Consider the following 16302-nt stretch of genomic DNA (forward strand, 5'->3'; position numbering starts at 1 on the left):
ACACTTCAGATGTTAAAGAGACTGTATTTGTTGCTACAAAGAGACTGTATGAATTGTAAAAAAAAAAAACGTGAAGAAGAATATAACAATGCTATCTAACCTCATCAGCAGAGGGAGCAATGCACTGTAGCTACATGAATGGCTGCTTGTGCATTAATATTTTTTGCTGTTTGATCACTTAGTCTGTTTGATATTTCATTCATATGTAATCTAGTTTAGTGAAAACTGTTCTGATGCTCTACTGGGAATGCTATTTTATTGTATTTTTCCCATTCAAAAATACAGTGTTTTGTTTTGATGCAAGTTCTTATTGCAGTATTTTGTATTATATTTTACACATATACTCTATCTTGAATAAAGATGAGTTCTGACATGCATGCTCCTTTGCCCAGCATATAAAAAATGCATCCTAAACCATGATTACTTTTGACCCATTTTATATTGGACAAGAAGCGTGAGTGAACTGCGCAAGACACATACTTGCCATATGTTGTTCTCGTTATCTCTTCACATCAAAAGAAGTGACCAGTAAGAATACTTAAAAGACGTTAATATTTCACAGTCTCGTAACTCCTGTAACAGCAATTCTACGGGATGAGAGGACAGGAGAGGAGAGAACAGTAGAGAGGAGAGGAGAGGAGAGGAGGGGAGACCTTGGGTTGGTTATATATTCAGGACAGAGTCTCACTCTAATCCACATACACTCCAGCTCTGTCCCCCATGTGTGCCCTGCCCTTAAGAAGACAAACAATGGATATCCTTCATTCTCCTCCAGATCACCTCTTTCAACACATTATCCCTCATCTTTCGGTCATACCCCCCCCCCCCCACCCCCCTCTCTCTCTGTCCCTGTCTCTCAATCTCCTCCATAAACACATTTATCTGCATATTCTAATGTAAAGCGAAGAGATCCGTCGATACTAAAACATAACCGATTTTGAAAAAGTGCCCACGTGAAATTGATTATATGCAAAAAAAAAAAAAAAAAAGCCCCGGATCACTATCTGTTTGTGTAAGAGGGATTTTTAGTTAAGCCCAATTTAACAGTCAGTGAGTTTAAGCAAAGGTGCTCCACACTTTCTATTCTGCAGCATAAACACTCAATATATGCTAAGCCTCATTCTCTTGGTGTGCATAATGCTGCCTGGATCTCACCGAGCTGACGTGGACCTGCACACATGGCCCCATCCTCCTTACTCCTTCTGCCAATAGCTGCCAAGGAAAATCGATATGTCAATACACATCGCAAATGTTGGGTCTTGACTTTGCAAGGTAATGTCTGCTTGTCTCTGCATTTTTGCTCTGTGTGCAACAGAGAGAGAGGAAGAAAAAAAAAAAAAAAAAAACAACTGTTCCTTCACTCTCCCACGGACACTGGGTGATGAAAAACAGAAACATCACAGGTATTCAGTGTTGTTTTCTGGCCTCGAAGATGACAGGGACATTTTCAGCTCCTTTCTCTGTTCATCCTTCACATGCTCGACACAAGACTTCAAGTTTTCTTTACTGTTTTTAAAGCTTGACACCCACGGAGCTTGTGATTAAGTAAGAGAGCTAAGTACATGTATCTATCTATTTATCTATCTACCCAGAAGGTAGATCGCTACTTATAGAGAAAGAGGATTTGAGCTGATTTTCAATGGGAATCACATCCCGGATACTACAGTATAGCATCCAGGCTCCATCCCGAGGCCCCACTGTCTTTAAGCATGGTGCTGAAAGGAATAGGAGGGAAATGCAGAGGTAGAGAAGCGGGGCTCAGCACTAAGAGCCCAGAGACCCCTTTTCTTTCTGAGAGATTGGTTGTACTCTGAAAACTCTATCTACGTTTAATCCTGTCTCAGAGGGACACTCACCCACACATGCACATACAAATGTACGCGCACAAACACGTGCAGCTGAATTATGCATACACATTCAATGTGTGAATATTGTACATAATCACAGCAGCTGCAGAAGCCACCCTATCCTCCATGGTAGGACTTGTGTTGATGAGTTTAGAAGACTAGCTAAATAAGGAATAATGATATTTTTCACACTTAGGACCATTTTCTTATTTTTTGCACTAGTTCCAACATGCGTATCACAGCTGAGTTGGCTAAGGGGCTGATGGCTTGCCAAAAGCACATGTTGAAAGGGATCTTTTGCAAAAAAACATATGAACTCTCTCCCAGTAGTTCTTGCACAGTACAAAGTGTGAGAAAGATGAGTAAAAGCTGAAACCTCTTCAAGAGTGAGGCTGTCCTACCTTAATATCTGAATATGCATGAGGTTTCAAATTAGCAAACATTTTTTTTCTTTTTGCATTTCAAATACACACATGCTGCCTCTACAGTTGTCCCACACTGTGCATGTATTTGACAACAAACAGCTCACAAAAGCTTTTTATATTTTATTTAGTTATAATTTTCTATCATCAAGCACAGAGAGCACTGAGGCTAGTTTGATCTTGGCTTTTTTTTTTGGAGATAAGTTTCATGAATAAGGGGACTAGAGAGAGACCAAACAACCCTGTCAGACACCGCCAGTGTCTGAAACCCATCAAGGTTGTGTTCTCTCCAGGGACTGTGAGTCTCAGCCACTCTCACTGTCTTGTTCTGTTTTGATCCCGGCTTAGCCCTCAACAGCTTTTTGGATGATCAGTGATTTTGCTGCAAAAGGTGACTCATGAATAATAATATGTTTTCAAGCAAGGTAAATTAATTCTTTGGCGCCATGTCAATATCTACACTTGGAATGAACAGAACATTGACATGTCTCCAATTTTAGGTGAAATTACCATAAAGCAAACGGCTGCTGCTGTTAACGTCGATTGCTAGCTACTCCCACTGCCAGTGACATGACCACTACCAAGCAATGTCACCCTGAAATAAAAAGGAATACTTTTTACAGCTGCTGCACTCATCAGTTTTTGGCACCAAGGACATAAGAAGTAAAAAACCCTGATAGACGCACAGCTGTTCTTGCAAACATTAGAGTAGACTGGTGCCTACAGTAAACACAGAGTAGCATTAACATCCGACTGGAGATTTTGGAACGTTTGATGAATGTAAATCTAACATTAACTCTACTTTTAACTATTTTTTAAGCTAAAAAGAGTGTTGGCTGTAATATCGTATAGTAAAACCTAAGCAAAAGGATTAAAAGAAAAAAACTCCACAGAGAAGCAGATTGTGAGTCATTACATTACACGCAGGGATTTGATTAACTGCTAACATAGAAAATATTGATTAATGCAGCTTTAAATTAAATGTTATACCTAGGGGGAGAAATTTGATTGCAGCGAGATTAGCCAGATTCATGATATGATCCAAATAACTGATATTGTACAACCCCTCCTGCCCCTCAAAAAAGCCTAACACTATAGGTTAACCTAGGTTAGAGCTTAGAAAACAAATACTGAACAATACAAATACCCAGGACGCGACCTTTCCCAGATGCACAGAACTGTATCAGTTGTTTGATCACTGCAATATTGTGTTACATTGTGTGTACATTTGTCAGGTGAGCTGAAACATTGGCTTTGACATCAACTCTGACCGTACAATAGCAGACACACTGTTTGCGCTGGCTGGGGACATTCATTTGCAATGAATTCTGGGCAGGAACAAACTGGCAACAACAAGCTGTTTGGAAATTTGCTGTCAAGCAGCCCCAATTTTAACTGACAGAACATGTTTGAATCAATCCTCTCCCTTTCTGACTCTGCACCTGAATTTTCCACATGACCGGTAATTAGTTGCTTTCAATCATAAAGACCACATAAGAGCATAAAACATATCTATGTTTAAAATACCTGTAAACGCAACACATACCTGTCTCCATAGAGGTCCCTGCAAAGACTTCCTCAAAATGTTCCTTGTGTGAATCAGCTTCATCTGTTTGTCAAAAATGCATAAAAAGGACATCATTCAGACTGTCTAACATGAGCATTGAATACTGTTAATTAAATTCATGATGAATAACCCAACCTCAACAATACATATACATTATAATACATATGTGGTGTATTATGCAATATACTTTCCATTAATCTTGTAATGCAACAATAAATAACTTGAATGAAGTAGTCCAACCTGATCATATGAATGATATATTATGCTCTAATTTACTTCACAGTCACATAATATGCACCTACCTCTAATTCAATCTGTGCTGGTTCTTGCTCCCTCCTTCATCCTTTCTCTTTCTTATTCAAAGTCATGTTCACCTGTTTGTTAAGATTGTAGAGTAAGTGATTAACAAATCATTTGTATTGCTGGGCTGGCTATTATACGCCATATGTTATAATGAAAAAAAGAACCAATGAACAGTCTAGAGGAAAGTATCAAATTTACATTTTCATTCTACTACTCTTGGACTCAAGTTTTGGGTTTTTTTCTGACACCTCTCTAAACGCAAATGCACTGAGTATGACTAGTTAAACTTTGGAAATGGTTAAACATATAGTGGGACCCTGGTATTGAAACCCAAACAAAATAAACAAATATTAACAAAACATTTTGTTCTTTATTTAGTTCATTTAGCTAATTCACAGCACATAGCATGTAAACATGACAAAGCACCTGCTACATACTCACTCTTCTTTGGTGTTTCTTTCTCTTCGCCACTGTCCTCATGATCACCTCCTGGCTGCTTAATGAAACTTTGCACTTGCACTGACAACTAGCAAAACCTTTTCTTTTTTTTGGCGCGTATTTCTGCACTTCCGTCTGCGCATTCTCTGTCTCTTCCTGTCCATGTTTGGGAGTGTGGCGGTGTGTAGGCGGTGTTCATTTATACAGTCCATGTTGTCACCCATAGGTGTCACCCAGGACACAACAACACGGAAGTACCTTAGCCAGTCAAAATGCCACCAAATAGGTGATTTTTTTTCCCGAAGTCATGACCCGCCCTCCTCTCCCTTTGACTCGCTTACCTCGAAATTCGTAACCTTACACTGATTAATTTCACTCCTCATACCTCTCTCTATAGGCACTCTACCTAAACCTAACTGGCACCAAGTAAGCCAATCAGAGGCAGAGGAGGGCGGGTCATGAATTCGCCATCCTGGAAATAAAAATGTGGGGCACCTAGCTTTCTTATATACAGTCTATGGCACCTAGGTAGGTTTGACCATAGACATATATATGTCTATGGGGTTGACTGCATACTCGCATTCACTGGTCAGACCATAGACTGTATCAGACGCTGAGTGGCACTGAGAGAGGACCTGTTGCTGAACGGAACAAATGTAACTCAGCTAGAGAGATTGTATACGTTTTCAATAAAGCATTTTTAAAAAAAAAGAAATGTAGGATTGAGTTGGCAGAAAAAAAACGAGAGAGAGAGGGGGGGGGGGCTCACTGAAACCTGCCTGACAGATAAAGTCTTAAATTGGTGAGTCATGGTAAAAATAAATAATTAAATGCTGCGTCACAAGATGCTAGGCTAGGCTAGGCTAACGAGTTCAAGTCATAGGCAAGAGATAACAAAGTTAGACCAAACTGAAAAAAAAAATAAAAACATGACCTATAGTGTTGAATTGCTCATTGTTTTCCTTGGCTGGTAAAGTTACTGAACTGTTTAATACTGAAACAACATATTAAGTTAATTGTCAGGTATTTTATTTAATTTGTAAAGTGATATTTTATTTTTATTTAATAGAACACATGAGAATGAAGTGTCAAACCCACACTATTTTTAAGTGGTGCTATATTGTTTTGCTGTAATTTTAAAAAAGATATACAAGTTGAGATTAAATAGAAATTTTGTTTCACTTTACCCATAAATTAATTCACTGGAAATGTTATTTAAAATGTGTAGATTGCACAATTTACATTATATCTATATCATTTTAAGTTAAGAAATAAACAATTCCTTATAAATTAGAAAGGCAATTGAAAGCCAATTGATTAATTAACAATTCTGGCCATGTCAGTGACTGCAGGTCAGATTTTTGAAGATGATGGCGAGCCAACCCAGATGAGACCAGCTAGATCCCTGGAGTGAGGATTCCTGAATTGAAGAGCCTGGAGCCAAGACCTGCCAACATTACTTCTCTTCTGCCACAGCGGTAGGATAAATATCATAAACTGAACTAGGCCAGAACCACTCTTACTGTACACTCACCACTTGCACCACTTGCACAACACCAAATCCTTGACTTTGACTATACTTTTTTTGACTCGACTTGGAAAAGACATTTGCTTTCTTCATCCTTCTACAAACATTCTTGTGCCTATGACTCATAATATTGACATGATGCATTATGTTAATTTTGTTATTGCTGATGCAGTGAATAGCGAGCTACTATGGGGTTAAAATTGAGTTATGAAGTGATGAAATTGAATCTGGTTTTGTTTTAACATTGCCACCTCACTAATGTTGGATCTGAATATTGAGAATTGAGATTTAGAATTGTGGTTATTTCATTTGTTTTGTTAATTTCCCCAAAATCCACACTACCAGTTTACAGTTTCCTTGTAGTAAGTAGCCGTTCTTCCTCCTATTGGAGTCTACTATCTTCAGATTCTGATATGTAGTTCTAAGCTTTACTAGCAAATTGTTAATATACTGTTAGGAACTGTGTGGTACAAGTACTAGATACTAACTGCCCAAGTTGTGATGGCAACTGTTACCTGCTATTATGGATTGCACTAACCATGGTTGATTATAGTTATGGTTGCTGCAGCTAAAATGACCTATTGAAAGCCTGCATATAGGCTATATAATGCTGGGGTTGGGGTAAAAACGACTGGCTCTGAAAAGGCAATGGGAAAATTCCTGCACTTCCCGATGGCCAGTCTGTGCCTGATTCTGAGTTGCCTAACGTCTAAATAGACACAGCTTTCTTGAAGTACAGTCTTTTCTGTGCTTTAAAGCATTTTGCTTTACTTTTCCAATTTAACTTTCATTAATGTGACATCCACAATAATAACATTACAAGGATATATCCTTTTGTGAAGACATTAATATGTGAATGTGAAAATACTTTACTTTGTAATGGAGGTTGAAGCAAGACTCCACAATGAAGGAAACCTTGGTAACTTTGCACAGCTCTGTTCCTGGCAGTGCTGCTACAGTCGTGCAGCTGCAAGACCAAATCCAAAAGTCTTTTCTCTGGTTTGGAGAGTTTCTCACACCTTGCTTAACCTTTATCTCACAACCAGGCTAATCAGGAAGAGTTTTTGTCTTGTGATTTCAGGTATGCCTAATTCCCATCACATTATACAGAAATGTCTTTGCAACTGCAACTTCATGAAGCAGCTGCATACTCCCCATCAGAGTTTCCCAGTGTATAAACAAAAGTGACTGTTAAGATTCCACAATTTCCCCCCAGACATTTATTTCTAAAAAAGTAATTTGACACTATTTAATCATAGATGTGTTAAGACTCTTTTCGCTAGTGGATTCCACTCATGGCTCTCAGGTAAGGACAAACTAATTAATCTATAATCCGTGACAAGCTGCAGTTTATTGAGATGGAGTCACTCACAGCTATTCTGCTCTTCTGCCAACATCCACCATCCAGAGTAAAATGTCAATGGGAGGGAATCATATAAAAGATAAAGACGGAAGAGAAACCTGCAAAATACTGTTCATGCCCTCAGTAGTTACTTGGTAATTCATCATGTTTGGGAATGTAATTCAGATGTCCTAATATTTCTCTGCTCTTTTACGCTTTTCTATTTGTGCTACTTATGTCTTTTTTATGGTTTATTTTATCCTTGGTTGCCAATGATGTCTCAGCAATAACATCCTGTTCTGATTCAGGCAGTGAACACTTAGTCTCATATATTAAAGTTTTTCATCAGATGGTTTTAAAGTTGTCAAAGAATTCAATTGTGATTAGACCTATGAAGAAAAGGTGGCCTGTGTGTCCTGGATTTCTTCATGGTGTATAGAGAGACAGATCCCAGCGATCCCAGCCCACATGACATGAAAATAAACTCAATATTTAAAACACATTTACAAAAATCAATTGATTTTTATTAATATTTAAATTTATTAAAATGTTAAAAACTATTACAAGCCCTTAGAGCCCAAAGTGATGTTATCACATTATGTATTTTGTCTGATCAGCCCATTTACAAACAGCACTTAACAAATTTCTAAAATCAATAGCCATAAATGATGATAATATCTTCTGGTTTCAGCTTCTCAAATGTGAGGATTTCTTGCTTTTACCTTTCATCGTAATAACTTGGACAAAACAAGATGTTTGACAAGGACATTTCACTATTTTGACATTTAAGACTAATGATCACTAATATTTTGCTAAAAAATTATACAACTAATTAATGAATGTACTGTTTCAGCACTGAGCTGATTCATCATGCCAATTACAACAAGTTTCTTAAAATCTATAGACCTAGCTATTTCTTGCTATCCAGTTTTCCACTGTCTAATTAGAATTGTTGATATATTTGAATATAAATCAGGAAGATAGTGTGGCGATATAAGAGTATTGTATGATCTTTGGTGACTCATACAAAAACAACAAACTGAAGACATTAAGGCAGCAACAATAAACAGTGCAGATGGGAAATACATTAGATTGTGCTCATGTATATCCAATGGAAGAATAAAAGGAACAATTGAGTGCCCTTCATAGCAATAGAGAGTTTACAATAGCCCTGGGGGAAGATGACACACCAGGGGAGAGGAGACACAAGTGTTTTGATTAGTAATACTAATTATCTTCAGACCGTTAGCAAAGAATAGAGAGCATTAAGTTAAATGGCCTGATCCAAATTCTCTTTGTTTCAGCAACATAAATAGCTAGACGGCGAATCAGATCTTCATCTCTTTCTTATTCGCTCTCTTTTTCCCTCTGACTCCCGCCTTCTTCCTCTCCCTCTGAGGAAAGCAAAATGAGTCGAGATCTCGTTCATTACAATGAAATCAGAAAACATTAAATTGTCCTCCTATTAAATCAGCCCTTTGTCAGTCGAGACATCTTCAATACACAGCACTCAGTTCTCACACACACGCACACACGCACACATGCACATTTACACAGGTCTCTGTAGACCAATGAATGGACTCCAGCTCTGCTGTCACACTTAGATGATAATTATAGTATATATTGTCACAGTGGATGCATCCTGACAAAACACACAAACACGCCATATGCAGATTGGCCAGTTTAATAGGCTGAGGATAAATCAACATTGAGTGTGCACCAGCACTGGGGAAATATTTATCCTGGAGGACAAACGATTTGTGTGACAAAGCAGCCATATTGGGAGAAGTAAATAAGGCAGATTAACAATTCTGGTGTTCTGGTGTTGTTGTGTTCCCAGACATGTTCTAGTAGGACAGATGGAGGCAGTGAGACATGCAACCCTCATTGTTATAATCACAGACTGGGCAAAGCCGCATTAGAATTAATCAAATGAAAATAAACCCAATGTGAGGAGTGCTTGATAACTTATCATGCAAGGACCTAAAGTGAGAATTAACAAGGCCTGAGCAGGCTGGACGGTGGAGGATAATCACCTTCTTTTTTTCTCCTCTTTATAATTTTTTTGGAAAAATTATCATTCAGGTCCACATTCCCGCTAGCCTGAGCATCATCACTCTCCTGAACAGGTGTTTTTAAAACCCTGTGCCGCTGTTCACTTTAACTCTCCGATCATACTCTGTCACCAAAATGCTGTTTCTCTTTTTTTTCTTTCAGACAAGACAGTCTGATATTGATGTCAATCTGTTGGTAGGGTCCAGCCAGTCGAATGAAAGGTCAGAAAACAGACTCTATATTCCTTTTCAGTAGCAACTACAGCCACCCACATGTAATACTGAGTACGCCATTATCAATCCTGATGAAAAGACATGGGGCAATCTTTCATCTTACCTAACTGCAAAATGTCATCTCTTTCACTCGAACCCTGTCTGTGGTCGAAGGCATTTATGTTTGTTTCTGTGAAATTACAAGTTGCAATAGATGTCTCCTTTAAAGCAACATGTTCCTCGGGAGGATTATCAAAATTGAAAGAGTTGAAAATAATCCTGAGACATTTACTTTTTAAGCATTCATTGCGCACATGACTTTGATTGGCTTGGATTGATTCACTTTTTAAACTGCGAGTTAAAAAATCAGTGATAAAAACATCATACTACTCTAAGCGAATATCATATATTTCCCTTAAGAAATAATGTGCATGCAATCTTTCAAGCTCTAACAGCATTTACCTCCTGGCAAAGATCAGACTGAGACACAGATCAGAGAAAGAGTCTCAGGGGAAAACTCAGTCTTCATCTTCCTCTCAATAATAATAACACATGCATGCTTATAGACTGCAATACGCAGATATCACATTCTCTTTCTGTCTTTCCTGTGTTTATCTAGTCTATATATATATATATATGTATATATATATATATATATATATATATATATATATATATATATACATACACATATATATATATATGTGTGTGTGTGTGTGTGTGTGTATGTATTTATATATATATATACACACATAAAAACTAGATAAACACAGGAAAGACAGAAAGAGAATGTGATATCTATATAGATAGATAGATAGATAGATAGATAGATAGATAGATAGATTGTCACTGTGTTTCTCTGCTTATTTGCACTGCATAATCAATGTGAAAGGACTCAGAGGCTCTGCAATTATAATCATTATTACCATAAAAACAATTTCTGTGTATATTCACACACCAGAAGAACCCATCTAATTGAATCTATTTCCTTTGCAGATTATGGATTCACCTTCTGTCATGGTGGATGTTGTCTGATTTCCATGCTATGGAAATATGGTTTTATTTTCTGGCTTATCTCTGCTGCCTCTACCTCATCTGTTGTTGGTTGCCTCAACATCCTTCTCTCGCTCTCTTTCTCCCTCTCTTCCTGTTTCTCTCTCTGACTTTTTCACTAACATTACCACCACCAGCAGAGAAATGATGGTAATTGGCCATTTTGGGTTTGGACAGCTGCTAACATGAAAGCGAAAGTGGCTTCAGCTTGGAGTGCTGGGCTCTAACCTCTTCAGCAGTTTTCCCCTTAATAACCAGAATTCCTCCTTTCCCTCACATACTCTGTACGCTCAATCAGTGTGCATAAATAAATGACTGTGCACACAGGTAAAATGGATAAACAGTGAACACATATGGGACTCATAAATACACACACAAACACCGTTGCCACAGATTTCACCTCGTCTTGACTGATTGGAATTGAAGTTGAGACAGATGTATGTCTCCCATATACAGATTAAAAAAGCCTCTTATCTCGCCTCTTAAAGCCTTTAAGCAAGGACGATGTGCTTCACTGAATAATAAATGAGAAAGTTCCACTTGACTTGTAGCTTTTAATTTAAACCAAGCCATTACCTAACTTGTATCAATTAGGCATCCTCCAATTCTATGGAATTGGCCGGCAAAAGTGTGGGATCATGGTTTTTTTATTTATTTTTTTTCTGGCTGAGCCCCTTTGCAAATGTGTATAGCAAATTAAATCATCTTACAATGTTAGAGTGTAAAATCATGAAATTTAATAGAGTGATTCCGCTATTCTGCAGAACATCCCGAGGCTTGGTACCTTGCAACAGAAATCCAATCGATATTGAGATCCTGTAGCTTTAATCACATCTAACTTTAATGCTAGCCACATCTCCTAGGTCTAATTCTTTACTTTCACACCAAATTACTTTTTAGCCCAAGGCGAATTCTCTCAAAAAAGTGTCTATGGTCACAGCTTCAGCACCATGACCATGATCCATTGATTGACACACGACTAGAGGCTGAATCCCAGTGGAGAGGATTCTTGGTAACTTGAATAGCTGGCTGCTTCTGTACATGTAACTACACCTTCATTACAGATAGATGAGCCTGAAGCCTTATAGTACCTCTGTCACTAATGCTGGTCCTTAATTCAGGTGCAGACCTGTGAGGAGGACAATCAAAGCCCTTTATGAGGTTTGGGAGCAGTTTCTTATTGGACCTGGATCTAATACCAACCAATAATTTAATGAGAGAGGGAACTGAATCTCGGAACTATAGTAGTTAATTAAAATCCTCATTGTAAATTTGGTCAATTTCATTTCATCATTTTTGATCAAGTCCTCTTATCAGTTTGAGTCCCCTTGAAACCTGGATTTGCCTGTGTGGTATTATTCCTGAAATAGACAATATTCTCAAATGTACAATATATTTTTAATAATAAAGGATTGTCTTTTAATCCACTACTTTACTAGCAGGATGCGTGTACTACATGTTCTTGGAAAGAGCCAGACTGCCATCATGTGGTAGAAGTGCAAAACTGCTGGTTGTTGAAAAATACAATACATGACCCAGGAAGTCCATACTCTACTCTGAAATTACTTGAATATAAATGGCAGTAATTGAGTGAGATTCTGTCTGATTGCCTGCATAAAAGCCTCCATGCAATGTGTATTTAATGGCATGTAGTACATCAATTTTGACATATAAAGAATAGCCACTCACACTCTGATGGTAAATAAATTCAGAGAACAGTTTCTCTTGGTTCCTCTAGATGTCTCTCTTCACCCAAGTGTATATCTGCCCTGTAATTCAAACAGCAGCTAAATGCAGTTACATCACCATAACAGAGGAAACTGGGTATCTTAAATGTGTGCATGTGCATGTTTGAAGGAGGGAGGGTTGCTTGGATGGCTGGGAGGGGTGAACATTTAGTCCACACATACTCTGATACATACAAAGCCTCTCTGTTGTCCATAGGTTGCATTAGAGCATACATGAATTGCATATGGCCCTTGTACTTGAGAAAGTCTACTAAAAGGACGTTTTGAAGAAAGATTGTTTAAACATTTCCTGTGATTAACATTAATTGTTTCTTATCCACAGTTTCTTTTTCCCCCCTCTCTTGCAGCCCCAGACCTAATTTGAGTGCTGGCCTTCAAGTGAAATGACTAATTTTGTCCACATACTTGCTCAAAAACATGAAAGTGCAAGGTAAACTTAGAGAAAAACAGCCTCACTCTTTCCTTCACTCCCCTTCTTAGTGATAAGACAGGATGTGCAAGAAAGGAATGGGAGGACTGCACACTTGCCACGTATATCCCTCCGCCTCTAACTAGGACATGGTAAAGAGAGCCTTAGAGAGGACAGAGAGATAGAGAGGGATGGAGGGAGGGATTATAACCAGCTATAATTGATAGGCCTAATAATGTGACTATTGCGCTCTCTGTTAAAAAAAAAAACGGGGCTGGCCAAAGCTTGATCTTCACAGCTACACCAGCATAGAGGACACTGACCAGAGACAATGATGTGGTCAGAGGTCAGCATTCATCAAGGAGATAAAACGAACAACTCTAAAGGAACTTTCTTAATGGCAAATCAGTAAGAGGAATGCCAGTTTACTATCAATCACACCACTAATTGTGTACTATCTCGCCTTTAGATCTCCGCCCATCGCTCTGCTCAGTGATACTGACACATTGTGTTGAGAAGACACAGGACGAACTGCGATGTTTTATTCTACTCTGTCAAATTCCCTTCCTCTGCCGCCTATGATCCCACCCTTTGTCACCCCCGTCCCCACGGGTATTCCCAGTCACCAACTTTGCTCTCCAAAGGCAGTGGAAACACAAAGATGAGCGGAAATGGTTGTTTTGTGTGCCAGTCTGCCTTTCTTTCTTTCTGCTGCTGCTGACCCACAAACACAGTCCAGCTCAGCTCAAAGCCTGTGCGGCAAGATACAGAGGCAGATAAACAATCTCACAGATACACAACTGCCCGATCATACTTTTGACTTCTGAGTCAAATTTACACAGGGGAGATTGCTACTCCAAAACCACACATCATAATAAGTTAACAAAAGCCGAATACTATTACAAAAAATGACATAGATGACTCATAGATTCATAAACACTGCTGACACAAAGGGCTTTTTGTGTTATAAAGAAGACGTTCTTTCCGGAGAGTTGATTCAGATTTGAATTCCTAAAAAATCTGCTGTTTCCTCCCTTGCTCTAAAACAGGAAGTAGAACTGTGGTCGTCTTCCGCTCGTCTTGTTTATTGGAACCCGCCTTCCTGTTTTCAGATTCATCCTGATAATGGTTGAAAGTCCCCAGCTGAAAGCCCTCCACCACCCTCCCTTCACTACCCCTGTCCTGTCCCTCTCCGTCTTGCTTTCCCTCTTTCTCTCTCTCTCCCTCATGCTTGGCTGTCTTTCAGATGGCTGCTAAATAAGTAGTTTAGTGAGACCTTCCCATCACTAACTACATTCAGACATGTCCACTTTGACATTCCAGCTATCCATGTGTGTGCCATGTGAGTTGGTACATATTGTATGTAAGTGTGTGTCCTCAAGTACATGTGAGAGGCCTGAAACGGATTGATTATCCCCAACTGATATGCAGGTAAGAGCCAAGTGTCTGTGAACTGGTGTGTGTGTGTGTGTGTGTTTAAGGGATAGTGCCATGTGCAGCCAGGCCAGGGAAGTATGCAGGTCAGTGCCGAGGGAATGTCAGGAATGTCAGTGTAATTCAAACTCTCCTCTACCACTGGAGCCAACTACTACCTGGGCACATTTTATACCCAAAGGGGGCTAAGAATGTTCATCTATGTATGGAAGACATGCTAGGAAACCAGTGTATACATGGTCACAACATCTCATCAGCATCTCCTTCTAGGCCCTTTAACTCAGCAACCCTCCCAATCTAAGAACATGCAGCAGCTACACAGTGTTTTAGCCACAATGTTCCCAAACACCTGCAATGAAAACAAAATATGACTGAACTCCTGGCTGTTCTCACACACCAGTTACACCTCCTGAATCCAGTTCCCATGCTTTAGTAAAGCCTTTCATTTGATATCACAACATATCTGGCCCCCCTCTCCCTCCTCCCTGTCTGGCCGGCTTTTTCACGGCTGCCTGTTTTCACTCAGCAGTTTTGACAAAGACTGGCGAAATAATTACAGCTGGGCCTAAACTCAGCGAGTGTTTGTCTCCAGTAATCTCCACCAAACCCACCAGTAGGGACTGTGTCATAGGAAGAGGAGGAAGAGGTCGATTGTTCTGAAAACGAGAAGCCAATGACATCATTTCAAAGAGCTCTGTTCCGAGCGTTCAACACTCACAGTAAACAGGCAACAAAGTAACATACACGGCTCACCAGACGTCAACATAACTTATCATTTCAGCCACAGGCCCAGCTGGTATAGTGTCCATAAATCTAATCTGTCTCTCTCCATTCATCACTACCTTTCTCTCTTCATCCCCTACTTTCTGTCGCTTGTACAAAATGCTACTGGAATGAATTTATTTTGTAAAGTGTTAGAGAGAACAGGTCAGTTTTCATGTGTGTGTATATATGCTAGATCTGAGCTCAAATATTTGGCCTGTTTGGGCCAGGATGTCTTTTGTGATGGGAGGGGACAGCAGGAAGACTGCTTGGGGTTGTGAGGAAGTGAGTGAGTAAGGGGAGGGAGGGAGGGAAGGGAAGTGAAGGAGAGTCACAAACAGTAATTTAATGCAAAATCATGAGGAAAAGGGACAGCGCACATATGAAATGACAAAACATAAGAATCAGAAATAGACAAATATAGGCTACTGTATTCATATGAATAAAAAACAAGAGTATTAAGTCTACATATTAAGCCATCTGCTAAAGATGCTCCATCAGAAGAGGGGTCATTTGAAGATGAGGTTGCTATAATTCGCAGTGGCAGTTGTGGATGAGTTACAGTCTGGGGGAAGTGTAGCATGTAAATCACCATGTTGCTACTACTACTACACCCTCAAATGCTTAAAGCTGCTCCAGGGAGAGGGCCAAGGGAGCAGAGCGCAGCTCCACAGGCAGCAAGGGAAGCATGGACACATACAGATATTTACATACAGTCAGACAGACTTCCTGGCATTGTCAGCCTGAGAGCGTTGATGTCAGATCCACTCCTTCCTGTGCAGAAGGGAGAACGCCATGCGATGACAATGGGCCCAAAACAGGACAAAGAGGAAATGTTTAAATTTAGGCCCCTTCTTCCACCATCTCCTCTTTCACGGCTATGGAGCTCTGGAGCTGTTTAGTTTTTTGTGAATTCCTTCAGTTTCCCCCCTCTGAGCTCCCTCTCCCCATTGTGTCATTTCAATAGAAGGATTTTCACATTCAACGCAAATCCCAAAGGAGGATCAGCGAGTGAGACCAGAGTTCAGTCAATCACTTGTTTTCACTGATGTTCCTTTACAAATCATAAGTGCTTTCTGATAAATCCAGCCAAAATAGAGAAAATATCTAGGTAGAGAACATATACAATATAGGCTATGAGAAATAGACTAGGATTTAATACATAGAAGGAAAACATAGATC

Source organism: Scomber japonicus, chromosome 8, assembly GCF_027409825.1.
Source record: "Scomber japonicus isolate fScoJap1 chromosome 8, fScoJap1.pri, whole genome shotgun sequence".
NCBI lineage: Eukaryota > Metazoa > Chordata > Actinopteri > Scombriformes > Scombridae > Scomber > Scomber japonicus.